The sequence below is a fragment of the Mauremys reevesii genome, linkage group 9 (genome assembly GCF_016161935.1).
Source record: "Mauremys reevesii isolate NIE-2019 linkage group 9, ASM1616193v1, whole genome shotgun sequence".
In the NCBI taxonomy this organism is placed as follows: Eukaryota; Metazoa; Chordata; order Testudines; family Geoemydidae; genus Mauremys; species Mauremys reevesii.
In genome coordinates this window covers 97681661-97698181 of record NC_052631.1, presented here as the reverse complement: position 1 = coordinate 97698181, position 16521 = coordinate 97681661, and the positions used below count along the sequence as shown (strand labels likewise).

The 16521-nt window shown below is 41.6% G+C and overlaps 2 long non-coding RNA genes across 3 annotated transcripts in view; one reads left to right on the top strand and one right to left on the bottom strand.

Annotated features, from left to right (window-relative positions):
• LOC120372482 overlaps positions 1-6582 on the top strand; it is a 121377-nt gene extending 114795 nt beyond the window's left edge. The window contains exon 4 of one of the 2 annotated variants that reach the window (XR_005585003.1): positions 6547-6582. This is a non-coding gene — a long non-coding RNA (uncharacterized LOC120372482). The remainder of the gene's footprint in view (positions 1-6546) is intronic. The other variant, XR_005585002.1, reaches the window with a different exon arrangement.
• Positions 6583-7715: 1133 nt separating this feature from the next.
• On the bottom strand, positions 7716-16315 carry LOC120372481. Its single transcript, XR_005585000.1, has 3 exons — positions 16059-16315; positions 12326-12475; positions 7716-8127 (listed from the first exon to the last, which is right to left on the bottom strand). It is a non-coding gene; the product is annotated as an uncharacterized LOC120372481 (long non-coding RNA).
• Positions 16316-16521: the final 206 nt, after the last annotated feature.

Genomic DNA, 16521 nt, shown 5'->3' with positions numbered 1-16521 from the left:
CCCATTTACAGCAGCTGAAATAACCCAATTGTAGTGTGGCAGAGTAAGAGAGACGTTGCCAGATTTTGTCTGCATTGGCACAACACATTTTAAATGACTCCTGTGCATTCTGCAAACCACAAGGCAGTATTGTAAACTCTGACGACACAGTGGCCCCAGAGTACTCCAGAAAGTGACATCTTCTGACCTACATTGCAGGTCAAAGGGAATGTAACACAGGCATACCAGATTCCACTAAGGTGATAATTGCCAGTTTTCTCTGCATGGGGTATACTAATAGAAAACCCACTGAAATGCTGTGTGGCTTTCTAAATCTTTCAGTTCTTGAAAGGTTACATCAGCTCCAAAAGAAAAGAAATAAAACAAGGTAGCGTGCAAATGTTGTGGTAGGCAATTAGTCTCTTTATCCAGACACACGTCTGTCATTTATTGAATTCTTTAATTCTCCCTGTTAATAGTATAATATTGTTTACTAAGACTATTGGAAATTAGGTTGACTCACTCAAATTTAGTATGTTAAATAATTTAAAATCATTGTAAATGGGGGAAAAATAGGGATTTTCATTTTATGCTTCTCTATGGATTTGAATCTCATTTTTTCTGACCCGCAGTTTTAGTCTCTCACAAGGAAGGGGGTGGTGTGAAAGCACTCTAGTTTAACCATATCTCTACTTCAATTTGTTACTAACGGGCAGCTTCATTTTCATGCACTCGTTTCCACTGGTGACTTAGGGAGCTAGAACCTGAAGCTTTAGATGGTTTTGATATGATAGCAAGGGCTAATACAGTCTTATAATTCCTTTGCTTTGGTGTTGAGAGGTTCAGTTTTATTTACATTTCCAAGTTGTTCAGACATCTGGGTAGACATGGACTAAAAATTAATTTTAGGACCTTTGCTAGAATATATTTCCAAAATTTTCACAAATGGGTGCTAAAGTTAGGCTTTTAAGACCATATTTAGGCATATCTAAATAAGTGAGCTGATTTTCCAAGATGCTGAGCACCCAGCAGCGCCATTGACTTCAGTGGATCTAGGATCATACCCCAGGAGAGCCGCAGAGAGATGTCTGACCTCTAAAGCAGTGGTTCTCAAACTAGGGCCGACGCTTGTTCAGGGAAAGCCCCTGGCGGACTGGGCCAGTTTGTTTACCTGCCACATCCACAGGTTCAGCGGATCGTGGCACCCACTGGTGGGGACCAAGGGGGCTGCAGGAAGCAGTGCGGCCAGTGGAAGACGCGATCAGGCGAACCTGCAGACGCGGCAGGGAAACAAACTGGCCCGGGGCTTTCCCTGAACAAGCGGCGGCCCTAGTTTGAGAACCACTGCTCTAATCTATAGGGTACATCCACACAAAGACAGACCCACAGCAGGGAGCCTCAGAACCTGAGTCAACTGACTTCGGCTCATGCTGCAGGACTAAAAATAGCAGTGTAGACATTCAGGCTTGAGCTAGACTGGAGCCTGGGCTCTGGAGCCTGGCAAGGGGGGAAGGTCTTGGAGCTTGGGCTCCATCCTGAGCCTAAATGTGTCTCAGCTATTTTTAGCCCTGCATCACGATCCCAAGGCAGTTGACCCAGGCTCTGAGACTCGCTGTCGCAGGAGTTTTTTTGCTCTGTAGATGTACCCTGGGGCATGGTTCCTGTATAAATGGTGACCTGTTTCTAAGATCCTAGACCAATGGCCAGAACTGAGAGAACCAAATCCAAGGAAGAAACTTGTCAAGAGCCAACATAGCAATACTGACATTGTTCTTAACTTTTTATTTATTGGAAAACTCTGCATTACACACAAACTTTAGTACCAGAGGGGTAGCCGTGTTAGTCTGTTTCCACTGCTTGCATCCGAAGAAGTGGGTATTCGCCCACGAAAGCTCATGCTGCAAAACGTCTGTTAGTCTATAAGGTGCCACAGGAAACTTTAGTACAGCGATTTTTGCCATCTTTTCCCACTTGCCTTGAAATGGTTACTGCGAGCACTTAGATAAATGTACTGAAAAGTTGCTTAGTGTGACCTTCGCATTTATAAACAATTTTGCATCCTAATTGAAATGGTATTTTATGAATTTCCAAAACAATATTACTCAGTAAATCCAAACAATCATCTATATGCATTTGCTAACCACAGAATACTACGTGGCCTACATTTCCTCATTTCTGTGGTGGTTGCTAAAATTTGTGCTAGAATGTAAAGCCTAGGAGTCATCTCTTCCCAGGAACTAACAGGTCCTGCTCCTAACGTGTGCTCCTCAAAAATGATGGCCATCACAAAACCTTGAATGTCCTTCTGCACATTACCCACCCCGCCAAAAAAAAGTACAGAAGACTAGAAGCATCTGAATGTTTTTGTACCACACCCTGCTTTTTGTAGAAGTGATTCCTCTGATTACGGAGGGAAATTTGGCCATCATACACACTCACATTTTCATTCGGGATGTGCAGAATTTACCAGCCACCCACTGTGTGGAGGACTAAACCAGAGGATGTTATGAAAGATGGGGGACCACCAGCTAGGTCCAAGGACAGACCATAGTGAGAAGTCCAGCCCCACCTATCCCTAGCTGCTTGGAAAGCGGAGGATTTCTATGAGACTTCCCATCATTCTGTCCCTGGGTCATACTTGTCTCAGGTTTCATGTTTTCATACCAGCTTCTGGCTAGGCAGGTATCTGATGAATTTGGTGCACTGGCTGCTGGAAGGGAGGAATTCTCTCTCACCCCAGCTCTCATGTACTGGGGGTGAGAGGGGGAAGAGAAGGGAGCAGCCCTTGTACTCAACAGCTCCTACAGTCTCAGGTTTTGGGGTCCTCCTCACCAACAAACAGCAACAGTATCTCTAGTACAGGAGTGCTCAATACATTTCATATACATTTTCATGATATCAATAGTTAATAGGCAGGATATGGTAGATGGTGCACAAGAATATGCAGCATAATTAACAGGCTTTATAGGACCAATAAAATGTTCTCGAGCATTGCAAATTGCTTCTCATGTGTTGCTCTTCACATGGAGCTCTTAATATCCTCTGCTGCTGGTCATAGTTTGCCCTAGCAAGAGCAGGAGCAGTGCTGCTCTTCAGACTCAGAGGGCACATGTGAAATTGACCAGTGTTGTGAATTTCCTGCTGCTTCTGCAGGGGACAGCAGAGGCACTAGCGCTGTCTGCCTTCAGATTCAGCAAGGCAACTTTGCACTAGTTCACATTTGGAAAATTATCTCTGAGAATGCAAGGGTTAGACTGTTTTAGATGAAAGCTTAAATTCGAAGGGGGAGGAGGAATGGGTTAAAATTCCCAACAAATCACCTACTCCCCAGTGTAAAACAGACATCCAACCCTGTTTTAATGATTCGTTGTTTGTTTTTTGGATATTGCTGTACTTTTGACAAAATTATGTGGCATCAGGCCTCAATCTCCCTCTTTTGAAGATACAAAGTGGATGAAGTAATATCTTTTATTGGGCCAACTTCTGTTGGTCAGAGAGACAAGCTTTCGAGCTACACAGAGCTCTTCTTCACATCTGGGAAAGGTACTCAGAGTGTCACTGCTAAATACAAGATTGAATAGATAGTTCAGTTTAAGTAGTTAGCACATTCTACAGGACCATTCAAGTTGAAGATGTTTAATAAAATTGGACCTTGTGGCACCCAACTACACTACTAGCTCCCCCTAGTGGATACATTCCAGACTAAATTACCCTTTATTTCCCTCCATCAGCCAAGCTGTGGTTTACATGCAATAAACTGTACTGCAATGATGATTGAGTGTAGCCTTTCTAACAGATAAATAAAATGTGCATTTCAATTAAAATTTTTAACAATTATATATTTTAAAAAAATAAAATGTTTAAATATTGTTTTTGTCCAGCCTCTGATAAGGAAAGAGTAATAGAGGGCAGGATTTAACCATTTTTTAACAATATGTAGGCAAAAAGGATGACTGGCAGTGCAAAGGTTTTGTTTGTTTGTTTTAATCTAGGCAAGTGAAACCAACATTACCTGCCTTTTTTTTTTAACTTTACAGAAATAAAAACTAAATAGAGTTCATATGTAAAACAAAAAAGCAGAAGGGGTATAATGAGCCCATTCCTGCTACCATTTAGAGCTACCCCTCTACTGGTAAATATTAACCTACCTGAATAGTCCCACTGACTTCAGTAGGGCTATTTTCATGAGTAAATGTTCACCAAGAGGAGTAAAAATTGCATTATACAGTCCTTCAGATTTTGCCGTTGACTTCAGTGAGAGCAGGATAGGGCCCAGAATGTGACTTATATTTTAGTCATCGGATCTGTTTTGGCTTCTCCTTGCGAAAAGGAAAATCCTTTTGAAACCCCACAGCTATATAAATATAATATTATCTCTGCATGATCAGCAGCTGCAACAGTTTTCTGTACCAAGTAATCATGAAAAACAGATTCCAATGCACCTAACCTGCTACTAGAAATGTGAATGATATCTCTTTGTACCAGTTGCTTTTCATACTACTCCTGTCTGTTCGTGGTATTATCACATTTCACAAAGATTGCGAGATTAAGCAAGATGAATGCTTTATGAAATGTGTGGCTTTCGGAAAATAAAGAACATATTATAGACTTCTACTGAAGAATTTTACTTTTGTGCATTCCAGTGTGTGTGTTTGTGTGTGTGTGTGCATGCATACACATTTTTAGTATGCATATGGATCTAGATCAACAAATAATTCTCAGCCTTGAGCAAGGAGCAGTGCATTGCTGTACTGCTCCTGGAGCATCTCGTGAGGCAGATGATGTTCACTGAGTCACAATCTCCATCCTGGTCTCCCTGCTGCTTTGGGAAGGGAGTGATCTCAGCCAGGTCTATACCCAGAGCCTTCTGAGTTTGCTGACATACTGGCAGGCCAGACTCTGCCCTTCTGTTTTCTACCTCCTCCTACCCACCTGCAGAGGGAGGGAAAGGGAATGTAGCAGCTCTATGGGTCCTGCTTCCTTTCCCATGGGGTGTGAGAGCAGTGGAATGGGGAGCTGGTACAAGGTAGTAAAGGGAGGGTGCCTTATGCCCAGTAGCGATAGAACAATGTTTATAATGGGGGTCCTGAGAACCATTGAACCAAACTCTAAACTCTGTATATAATGGAGCCACTTCAAGCCAGAAGGTTCAGTAGCACCCCTAGTTCTAGCACCTTTGCGATTGCCTCGCATGGCTGCACACTTGAGCTCATGAAAATGGGACGTGTTAGGCAGCCTTAATAAAAGGGCTTGCTATGAGCACCCCCTATAATTATAGACACACAGAGCATAGAACATAAAGATACCTAGAAAGGGGGACTACAGCCATGTTTAATGGAACTTTTGTGTAACTGATGGTTACATATGTCCATCAGTTCTGGGCTGTGCTATCACCTTAAAGATTAGCTAGACCCCTTCTGCAAGGTCATCCAGTTGAAGGCACTGAGGGCATGCTTTATTCAAGGTTCCTGGCCTTGGATTATAGGACAGAAAGAGTGTGGGGTGTTGACGGCTCCAAGTAGCTACTCTCCTGTTCATCTAAAGGTTTCAAGAGTCTCATAAAGCACCCACTTGTGTGTGTCTTGAATATTACAGTGGGCACAAGCAGGATGTAATTCACAGGGCTGCCCAGAGGATTCAGGGGGCCTGGGGCAAAGCAATTTCGGGGATCCCTTCCATAAAAAAGTTGCAATACTATAGAATGCTATATTCCTGTGGGGGCCCCTGTGGGGCCCAGGGCCTGGGACAAATTGCCCCACTTGCCCTCCCCCTCCTCCCCCCGGGTGGCCCTGATTCAATAGAGGCAAACTTCTAACTTTAACGCAACCCCACTCCCCTTTTCCTGTAACTGTTCCTAGGTGGGTCAAAGTAATTCTTCTAGGCCTGAAATTGTCATCCTTTCAGTTGAACTAAAAGTGGATATTTTTTAAAAGTGTTATTGTAAAGTCACTGGAGTTGTGAGCTCTTGGAAAAATAGACTCATTCCTATAGAACATCGTGCTAAAAGTTAAAAATTTTCGGCTAAGTATCAGAAAACTTTTTGCAGGAAAGGGTCAGTTTTGAAGAATGTCTTGAATCAAAATTTTGTTCAAAATGAAGAATTGTGGTTTTCTGGTTCAAAATGGCTTTTCATTTAGAAATGTAAGATAACTATAGTAAAAATAAATGAATGAAAATAGGTCAGAATTGACCTGGTCTGATTTATTTATTTATTTATTTATATGTCTTACAGATTTTCAGTTCACAAAAGTTTTTTACTTTTGGAGCCAATTTGGTCTGGGAATTTTTTTTTCAAAATCTCAGTTTTTTTTATGGGATGGGAAAGTCATTTCCTGTCTGGCTCTACTAAAACCTGAAGAGTAGGATAAATCAGTCTATGCAGTATTGCCTTATACTTCCCATTGCTTCCTATACTTTGAGCACTCATATGCTAAGGTTAACTACCACTGCACATCTTATTTTCTTATCTAGTTTAAGGGCCACCTCTGTATGTTGCAGTTGGCAATTTTTTAAGAGGTAACATGGCAATGGCTGAGGATAAAACATCTCCTTTGGTTTGGTTTGTAGGTCTCATTGTGACTGAAGGAAAAGAAAAAGCATACGGTAAAGTACATTATTCTACAGGCAGAAGCATTTTAAGGTTGAAATTTCATGCATGTGCTGAAAAATTATGTATTTTTAAAAACTTGATCTATGGTTTAGAATGCTGGGGTGCTGAACTGCTGGAGATCGGAGGCAATCTCAGTGTGAGCTGATGCAAAGTTTTTAGACAGTTTCCAGTTTGAGTTGGTGGAAAGTTCATTGGGGTTTTGATACATTTTTCACAGTTCAGGTTGCCTAGAGTTTGAAATAAGCAAAGTTTTGAGCTGGTCCCAGTTTGGGAAAGATGGAATGGGAGGCAGAGGGATGGGAGTTGGAAGAATCTGTCAGGGATTGAGAGAGTAGAACCTGGCAGCACACGTTAATCAAAAAGGAGAGAGAAAGCAATAGACGTAGGTTCCAGGTTAGCCTTAAGCATGTGATGGTCCTGTTGGCGTCAGTGTACTCAGGTGCTTTGCTAGAATGGAGCTGTATCCTTGGACTACACAGAGGTGGGGGCAGGGGATCAGAAAGAGAGTTCTTAGAGCAGTACAGAACATCATCACTGAGTTATCAGCCACTTGGCAGCTGAAGGCAGTGCAGAATGCTGCAGCTAGCTCCCTTATTACGTGGAGCTGCACTTTAGGAGCACATTAGACCAGTGCTCTGTGATCTGCACTGTCTTCCTTCCGATAAGCTTTCAGTTTAACCTATAAAGCCCTAAATGGTTTGGGACCTGGTTACTGAGACTGATGTGCTTTCTCCCTGGGCCACATGGACACACCTGAGATCAGAAGAGGTGCTGCAAATCCCACCTTCAGACCTGTTTGTTAGGGCTGGTGAAGAGGTTGTGGGCTGAGACCGAAATATTCAGGGGCAGTCCCTTTGTTTACGCTGTGATTCTTCGCTGATGGGCTAGGATCCCAAAGCACTGGGGACGGGTGCCTATTGCTGTATTTTAGAAAATAAATAAATCAAAGACTAATCCAGTTCAGGGAATTCCATCCAGTCAATTAATGTCTTAGCTTTATTTTACAATATTTTTAATGTCACAAAAATCTATTTAAAGAAACATTCTGAATTAATGCAACAAAAGCAATATTCTAACTGCAGTATGCAGTAGGTGTGAAAGTACAAATACATGTCAGGGGGTTTAACAGAACAGAATTCCCAGAAATCTTCTAGAGTAATTAGAATTTAGAAGCTGTTAAGATTCTCTGTGCCTCAGTGCTCCCATTATGCCAAGCTTTAGGAATCCTAGTCTAACATTTTATTTTCTACTTGCAACTGATTTTCAATATCTTTATTTAAAGAAGAATAATCAGTGAGGTTAAAAAAGAGGTCATTTTCAACACCTTCTAAACCATAGGTCTCACTTTTCTTTTTGACCTCGTGCTGTTTAAAATGAATGATGATATCCAGAGATGTCTTAGATTTTGGCTTGCACTCTTTAGATGCCATTCACTGCTGCACCTGTCATCCATTAGTGGACCTCCTTCTGTGATCTTTCATCATTCAGAATATATGATGATTTTCTTAGCCACCTCAGCTAATTGGGAGTTACTATTCCTTTAAAATAGATGGTAGCATTAATAAATACTGGACTCCAGGCATGCTTGAAAGTTTTGCAAATACATGCAATTGGACTGGAATCATCAAAAATATAAACCCACCATCAATTTAGATAAATAACATCAGGTGCCTGTTTATTTTCAAAATAGTATTCAGCTCAGTGTGTTCTTAAAGCAACCCAGCCCACTTTCTTTATTGCAAGGGAACAATCCTCTGGGGTTGTCCTTCCCACTCAATGTGCTTAATGTTTTTACAGTTGTTTAACAACCAATGGCAAAGTGAGTTGGTTCTGTAGTGTTGTGTGTTATCTTAGACAGGACACTTCCTATTTTTAAAGTTATAAACTGGAAAGCTTAAGTTCCTAAAACATGAAAAGCATTTACAGTACACATAGCATTATAAATGTTGGGCCAAAGATTCTCAGCCACGTAAACTACTGTATCCCCATTGAAGCCAAAGGAGCCGTGTTGATTTATATCAGCTCGAGATCCAGCCATCCAAATATATTTTGTATGCAAATGGTTGTTCTTTTCTCTCCCCTTTCCTTTCCTGTCACAACCCAGGTCCAGAGCTTGCTGTCATGTGCACCAGGCGGTGTTATAACAGTGTGGCTTGGGACATCCTCAGTGGAAGCAAGATAAAAACACCACACTAGTGCTGGGTGAAATTTCTGGCTGAAACTTTTTTCTGTGAAAAATGCAGTTTTGGCAACACTGGAATATGTTGCGAATTTGTGTCAGTTTTCAGAATAACCATGGTGAACAATTCGGGTTGCTATTGATGCTACAAGAGTTGATAAAGAAAAGGTTAAATGAAAGCGTCTCTGAGGTGCAGCCTGCAGAACACTCCCACACTAGGAAGCATTCTGAGTGGTGTGAAAAAGCACGTGTGTAAGTATCTCAGATAGGAAAGGCTCAGCTAAAAACTGACTGGGTCCAGAGGATGGTTATCACTGATGACTGTGAGGTTTATCCCTTGTGACTCTGTTGGTGGCTACCGGTCCTTCAATGGAAATATGCTGCTGTATGCCAGCTGAAGGTACAACCTATTACATACAGTGAAGGGGCCATGTAAGTACATAAAATATCTATCTCGATAAAGGGCATCATTAGGTAAATGGCACTTGACAAATACATGGAAAGATGATATCCCTGCCCTTGAAGATACTGCAACCTAAATCACAGAGATGTAGAACAAAAACATTGAAGAGATGTCGCTGAATAAAAAACAATCATCTGAATGGAAATGGCAAGTTGATTTAGCCAGCTGTATGTGTGTGTTACATATAGATGGTATGTGTCCAGGACAATAGCAAATCAGAATTCAGGAATTTGCATACTATGTTTATTAACGCTAAGGTACAGTGGAAGTGCAAAGAATTGAATTCTGGAGGTCCAGTTTCAAAACTTGGGCACCTCAGATATTTTCCAAATCAGCATCTGTGTGCTCCTAGCAGCATCATGGCACCCAAACACACCTCAATTCCCCCCAAATAAGGTGAAGGGGAAACAACTGAATGGTTTTGAACAGGCCACATGTGTGGTCAGAGCCAATCAGGCTTGGAACAGATATTTGCACAGGCTGATTCTGCAGTATTCAGCCAGCTCAGGTTTTTTGCATCATAGTTTTGTGAGAATATGGCTATTAAAATCCTCTTGGAACTGAGTGGGGTGAAGGGAAATAACAAGGAGGCAATCAGAATGACGTGATTTTCAGATACAATGACCAGGGCTTGAAACAATCACTTCATGCCATGGGAAAACCGTGAAACTCTGCTCTCAAGTGATGGGAAGCATTCATTCCTAGCCTGGGCAGTTTGCAAGAAAGTGCTGCTGCCGCTGGTGCATGGTCTAGCAGTGCTTTTATTGGCTTGTGTCTGGGACAGAATATATAGCAAGGTCTAGACCTTGGACCAGTGTAATTTGCAGTTCTTCAGTTTTATATTTTAATGCCATGTTTGCTCAACAAACTTAAAACAAAGCATGGCAATTCAACATGACCTTCCCATTTCTTTCAGCCATTGTATTTCCAGTGGATGGAGATTGTTTCTGAACATGAGAGGATCATGAGGCAATAGGGAATAAGGAACACAGAAGAACTGGAAAACCTCTAACTATCTGGAAAGGAATCAGTATTTTCTTGAGCAGCACACTTACATCAGTTACCATTGCACTTGGAATGTACACAAAACACATCGTTCCCTGTCTCTCCCCCCATGCCCCGTCCCCAGGTAATTGCCAATAGTTTAAACCAAGTTTTTATTCAACAACTTTTAAGAGCTGCAAACAGACTTATTGGCACGTTTTCAGATCTCATATGGCAATCTAAAGCAGCTGATGTGTGTTTTCAAATGTATGTGGAAACTGCCAGAACTTATGACTCAATTAATAAAACGAATGTGCCTGTGAACTGCAGTGTTGCCCTTTTGACCTTAATACAGTCTTAAAATGTTAATGAGTCTGTATCAAGTTTCAAAATCTATGCAGACCTAATATTTGCACACGCACCCACCCCCGCTCCTACCTCTTTCCAAGTTTTAATGCGATTGGCAGTGTAGAAAATGCCATCAGTCAGAGGGTTAAAATTCTGTGTTCTATTACTTACGTTAACTTTCGTCCAATTTGTTGCTACGATGCAGGCCAGATTGTGCCTGACCCCAGGGCCGGTTTCAAAGGGAAAATCTAATGAGTCCTCTCTTCTTGTGCATCCCTAGCACTTTTGCAATCTCTATGTCCTCCCAAGAGCATGATCAGTTTTCTCCTAGTGCAGCAGACGTGCCAAAGGGAGCAGGGAGGGGCAGCATCCTACATCAGCTAGCAGAGCTGGCTGGCTGGGCAGCGGACAACATCCTGCACTCTCCTAAGGCAAGATGCAGCGTGAATGCTTCCCTGTGCTCTTGGGGGAGCTCTACCTGTGGCTCGCATCCACCCTGAATATGAGTCTGTACCTTTAAGGCATCTCATGTCTCTATGTGTTAGCCAGCTTCCTTTTCACCCCTCAGATGTTAGGATAATAAGATCTTAGGCAGATAATCCAGATAAAATTGTTCCACAAGAAAGCATTTAAAAGGGCTAATAATAAAAGCTCCTGGGGCACTGAAATCACCCACGCTGAACCTTCGTATTGCAAAACGAATTGCTCTTTGTGTTTAGGGCAATCTCTTTTCCAGGTAAGTTCCAAGTCAGGTCCGCCTCATTCTATCTACGAATATGTCACTGAGATGGTGGGTTTGGGCAGCAAGTGCAATCGGGTAGAGCTTCCCGTGCGCATGTATCTTTTATTTGCAAGCTAAAGCTAGCATGGAATGCAACAGCCTTCTGTGTAAGTGCACCAGCTCGCCATGAGCATACTCGGTGGGTGTGTCATGATCCACACTGCCTGCCTGTGGGCTCCAGCAGGAGTTAAAGATGCTGGTATTGACCAATAAAGCCTTAAATGGCTTGAGACTCACCTACCTGAGGCACCGCCTCTACCCTGTGCCGTATGGCCATGCTTGAGACTTTCCGATGTACTCAACTGAATGCCCAGGCTCTTGGTATAAAAGTGCGGGGGCTGCCAGCAGCCAGCTTTCTGGGAGGGCTCCCTTCCATAGGGATGAGCTTCCTGCCTTTGCCCAAATCCGTCAAACTTCAGCTTAGGTTGCAAGGCTCATCTCCCCAGGAGGGCTGCTGGCAAAGCAGCTGTTGTTGGGGCTGATGTCTAGGGAGTGAGGAATTTGAGTTATTTTTACACTGCCTGCTTTGGGAGTATTAATATATGTTACAGGCTGATTCCTTTTGGAGTCACTGTATTTATCAGATGCTCTTAGTGCTCGGAAAGGGGGCTTCTTGATATTTAATAAATTTCACCTTATATCAAAGTTGTAGAATTGAACTAAACCCCCAAGTTGCTTTGGACCACTTGTGTTTCCATTTTTTAAAGGGTGTAAGTGAGAGATGGGCAAAGTATTGACCCTGTGCGTGTTCGGTTGTGGCTTCATTTTTATTTGTAAGCTTGTGGGGACTGAAAAACGAAAAGTGGGAAAAATCTTTATAATGTTGTTCTTCTCTGATGGGTCTGGTTAGTATTGCTCTGATCTTGAAGACCATGTATCACATGAATGTAGAAGGTCCAAGAATGGAGATCTGTGGAGTATTTTCGGGGGTTTGGACTAGAAGAGGAAAGTGAAGGTCACATTTCACCCACAATGACTCACCCATTCTCCTTGTGCCAAGGAACAGGAGCACTCAACAACAATTTCAGCGGCAATGTTGCTGTCAGCCATCAAGGGAATGAAGGAAATTTTAAGGAGAAAATTTATGTGTTTGCTCCACAGATTCTTAAGATGGAAGGTTCAGATGAACTTCTGGAAGACAACTTAATAACTGAGTAGTCAACATCAACAGAGAATGTTAAAATCTGAATTGTAGAGTATCTGCTATCTCAAGGACTTTAATAAAGGGAAATGCATTGCTTCCCAGGAAAGCTGAAAAAATTGAATATAAAATTAAGTTGTAAAAATGATGCTTTCTGCATCTTCTTTTGTCCCTTTCTGCTCTTGGTCTGTGTCCTCCTTCCAAACTATTTTTTTCTCTGCCATTTTATGTAAATGTGTTAAGTGATCCAACTTGATAGGGAAACTCAGACCCCAAGTCCCCCTACATCATCTGATAATTTAGTACAGTAACTATATGAATTTTGTCTGTCATTATCCTGGTTAAACCCACATCTTCAAATTAGATATTACCTTTGCATTATATAGTCAGATGACAAAAAAATTATAATGATTTATTTAAGGGGCAGAAGTGAGTGAGATGCGTAAGACTGAACTGGAAAAGAGATACTAGAAGAGGAAGGAGAAAAGGAGCTAGGGAATCATGACTATTTTAATGACTGTCATGACTGTTTTAATGTTTTGGTTTAAATCTCAACTTCCGCTTCACTTTAACCTGAGTCAGATCCAGGTTTACAACTCTCTTGGGCTTTGTCTAGATTAGAGAAAGTGGTGAGCTGAGGTAAGGCTTAGCTAACATGAGCTAGCTGAGCACAACCTAAAGTCAACTCATTTTCTAGAACAGGGGTCGGCAACCTTTCGGAAGTGGTGTGCCGAGTCTTCATTTATTCACTCTAATTTAAGGTTTTGTGTGCCAGTAATACATTTTAACGGTTTTAGAAGGGCTCTTTCAATAAGTCTATAATATATAACTAAACTATTGTTGTATGTAAAGTAAATAAGGTTTTTAAAATGTTTAAGAAGCTTCATTTAAAATTAAATTAAAATGCAGAGCCCTCCAGACTGGTGGCCAGGACCCAGGCACTGTGAGTGCCACTGAAAAGCAGCTTGCGTGCCGCCTTCGGCACACGTGCCATAGGTTGCCTACCCCTGTTCTAGAATGTCAGGACCAGGGCATGGGTTTGGCCTAAGGGTTAGTGTCAAGCACTGGCTCAGGGCTGAATTACCAGGAGTCCCACCAAGTTGGAACACCAGAAGATCAAAATTGAGAGAGAAACCAGAGGGCTGGGTTCAAGAGTCAGGCCAAGTCAGGATACCAGGAGGCCAGCATGGGAGATGGAACTGGAGGGATAATTTAATTCAAAAATTTAAAACAAAATGATTTTTGATAAGAGCGAGAACAAAGCGCAGTAGAGTTTGGACCAATGATTAGGGTTTCTTGTTGCCACTCTAACTTCTTAAAGTTTCCTCAACTTTGGTAAAGTTATAAAACAACAAAAAGAAAACGGAAACTCTGCCACTCTGTAGCTTTCCCAAAGCTTAAGGAGGTTTTGAAAAGTTCCAGAGTGGAAAAAGAAAAAAAAATGAATAAGCAAAAGCAAAAGCAAAACAAACTGCTTGTACCTCATTCTTTTGTTCCCAGGAGCAAAAAGGAATAAAGGAGAAAACAAAAAACCCACAAAAACATATTTTGAAAAAAATATTTGAAATTTATTTTGAAATTTTCTGTTTTGACAAAAAATGAAAAAATTGCAAAACCCCAAAAGTTTTTGGTTTTGAAAAATGATCAATAGTCACAACCCCCCACACCGTTTGCCAGCTATGTCCTACCTACATATTTGCCTGTTTATTCCATGCAGTGTCCAGGGAAGCAGCTGGGGTTAGACCTGCTCTTTGAGAAGTAGGAAACAGGCAAATGTGTGCAGTGAATAATAGTGCCCTCTATTTTCTGAACTTGTAACCTAACCTTTTACCATGCTAAACACTCCCCAAATAAAACACCCCCTCTCCTTTGGTCCACATTCATCCCGGCTATAACCCCTTCCTACTGCTCAGTTACTTTCATCTGATATTTTGATTGCTGGGCTGCATTTAACTGAATTAGGCTGATCTATTTTTTCACAGTGGAGGGATATGTCGAATAGGCTGGAGCCTGATGCTAGTGATAGTTCCAGAGAATGGAGATTTGGTGAGTAAAGTCCCAGCTACTGGGTTGTCTTGTGGATAGAGTTTTTTGGGCGTGGGAGCGTTAGCTGCTGTTTTTGTTTTTGCCATGTTATTGTTTTAAATAATGTTAAAGGTGTATGGAGTATCAACAGGGCTCCACCTGGTATGTTATTACAAAGTGAAACTGAAAATATATAGAAAGGATGGTCTTGTGGATTAAGGCTATGGGCTGGAACTCAGGAGACCTGGATTCATTTCCTGGCCACAGACTTTGTGTGACACCTTGGATAAGTCACTTACATCAGATGAGCCATACAGAGTCAGGCCAATGGTCCATCTAGCCCAGTATCCTCTCTGCTGACAGTGACTAGTGCCAGATGCTTCAAAGGGAATGAACAGAGCAGGGCAATCCCCTGTCGTCAAGTCCCAGCTTCTGGCAGTCGGAGGTTTAGGGACACCCAAAACATGGGGTTGCATCCCTGATCATCTTGGCTAATAGCCTTTCCACCATGAACTTATCTAATTCTTTCTGAACCCAGTTATACTTTTGTGTTTTAGTGCCTCAGTTCCCCATTTCTTTCCCCACATTGTTTGCCTTGCAGACTATTTGTATGCTTGTACGCTATTTGCGGTGGGCACCGTCTCTTATTAAATGTATATGCAGCACCTAGCACAGTGGGCCTTGGTCTTCAGGGCCTATAATAATTAAATAACATAATATAAGTATTATAAAAGAATAATGAAATAAACACTTCAAAATTGTGGAGTTATTTTAAAGCAAAAGACTGAAATGTACAATTAAGGAGCCATTTTTCAGTTGCAAGAAGTCATGCTGCCAAGTTTTGCCTCATATAGCATATGCCTTGGATGTGCTGTGAACAGCCTGGCTGGTTTATTTTTTACAAGACCTTGTTTTCGGTGGTCCAGAATTCCTCTTAAAATCAGGCTCACAGTTATTATCTATATGAAACGGTACTTTACAAACTAATCAACTACTTAAAGAATCCCCCAAACTCTATATTAAAAAAAATCAAGCTTGATCCATAAGCTGACAAAAGTAGGGAAATTCAGACATGAGGAGGGAAATGTTCCATATGCTCTCCAATACCTAGGCACAACTGGGGGCCACTTTAATGACTATCTGAATGCTCCCCGTTGTTACTAGGTACTGGAGAACATATGGTATGTTTTCTCCTTTAACTGTGAATTTCCTTGCTTTTGTCAGTAGGTGTCTTAACTGTAATGTATTTTAATGTGGTGTTTGTGTGTCTGAATATAGTCCAACATTGTTCTTAGAGAGGCAAATCAAATGGGAGGTACAGATGTTGATTATCACATATTCTTACTAAAAATATGTTGCAAAATATATGTGGTTTTTAAAAAGCTTGAAATTGTTAATAAGGGCCCTTGTGGGGGTTTAAAAATCATTTCACTGTGCTCCAAACTTAGCATGGATGATAAATGACCATTTAGTTGCCAATATAGCACAATATTTCAATTTCCTGCCTTCACAGAGGTATTCCAAAGGTTGTATGGAGTTCATACTCACAGTATGTGTTGTCTAGAACTCGATGATCTCTCGCTGGCAAACTTCAAGCAAAACCTTTTCCATTAACTAAACCCATTCCTTGAAGATGCCAGCTGCCTGGAGTGCTAGACAAGTATAGCTTCAGTGATGTTTTACAATGAAAAACCTGACATTAAGTTGTGTCCAGACTGTGTTATTTTAGCTGATGTCAAACTTATGCAATTGGTAGAAGACTCAGAAGTCACTGGGGTAAATTTTGCTCTATTACATCAGTGTAAATCTAGAGTAATTCCACTGAGTTCCGCAGGAGTCCTGGTTTACTCTGGTGTAACTCTGAGCAGAATGTGGCCCATGGTCAGCACCATGGTGACAGTTCCAACAAAAGAACAGGATTCTCTAAGTCATTTTACCTAGACCAACTCAGAGTCTCAGATCGTATACTAGAGAGGGACCTTTATCACATGTTCATGTTAGCAAAGGAAGG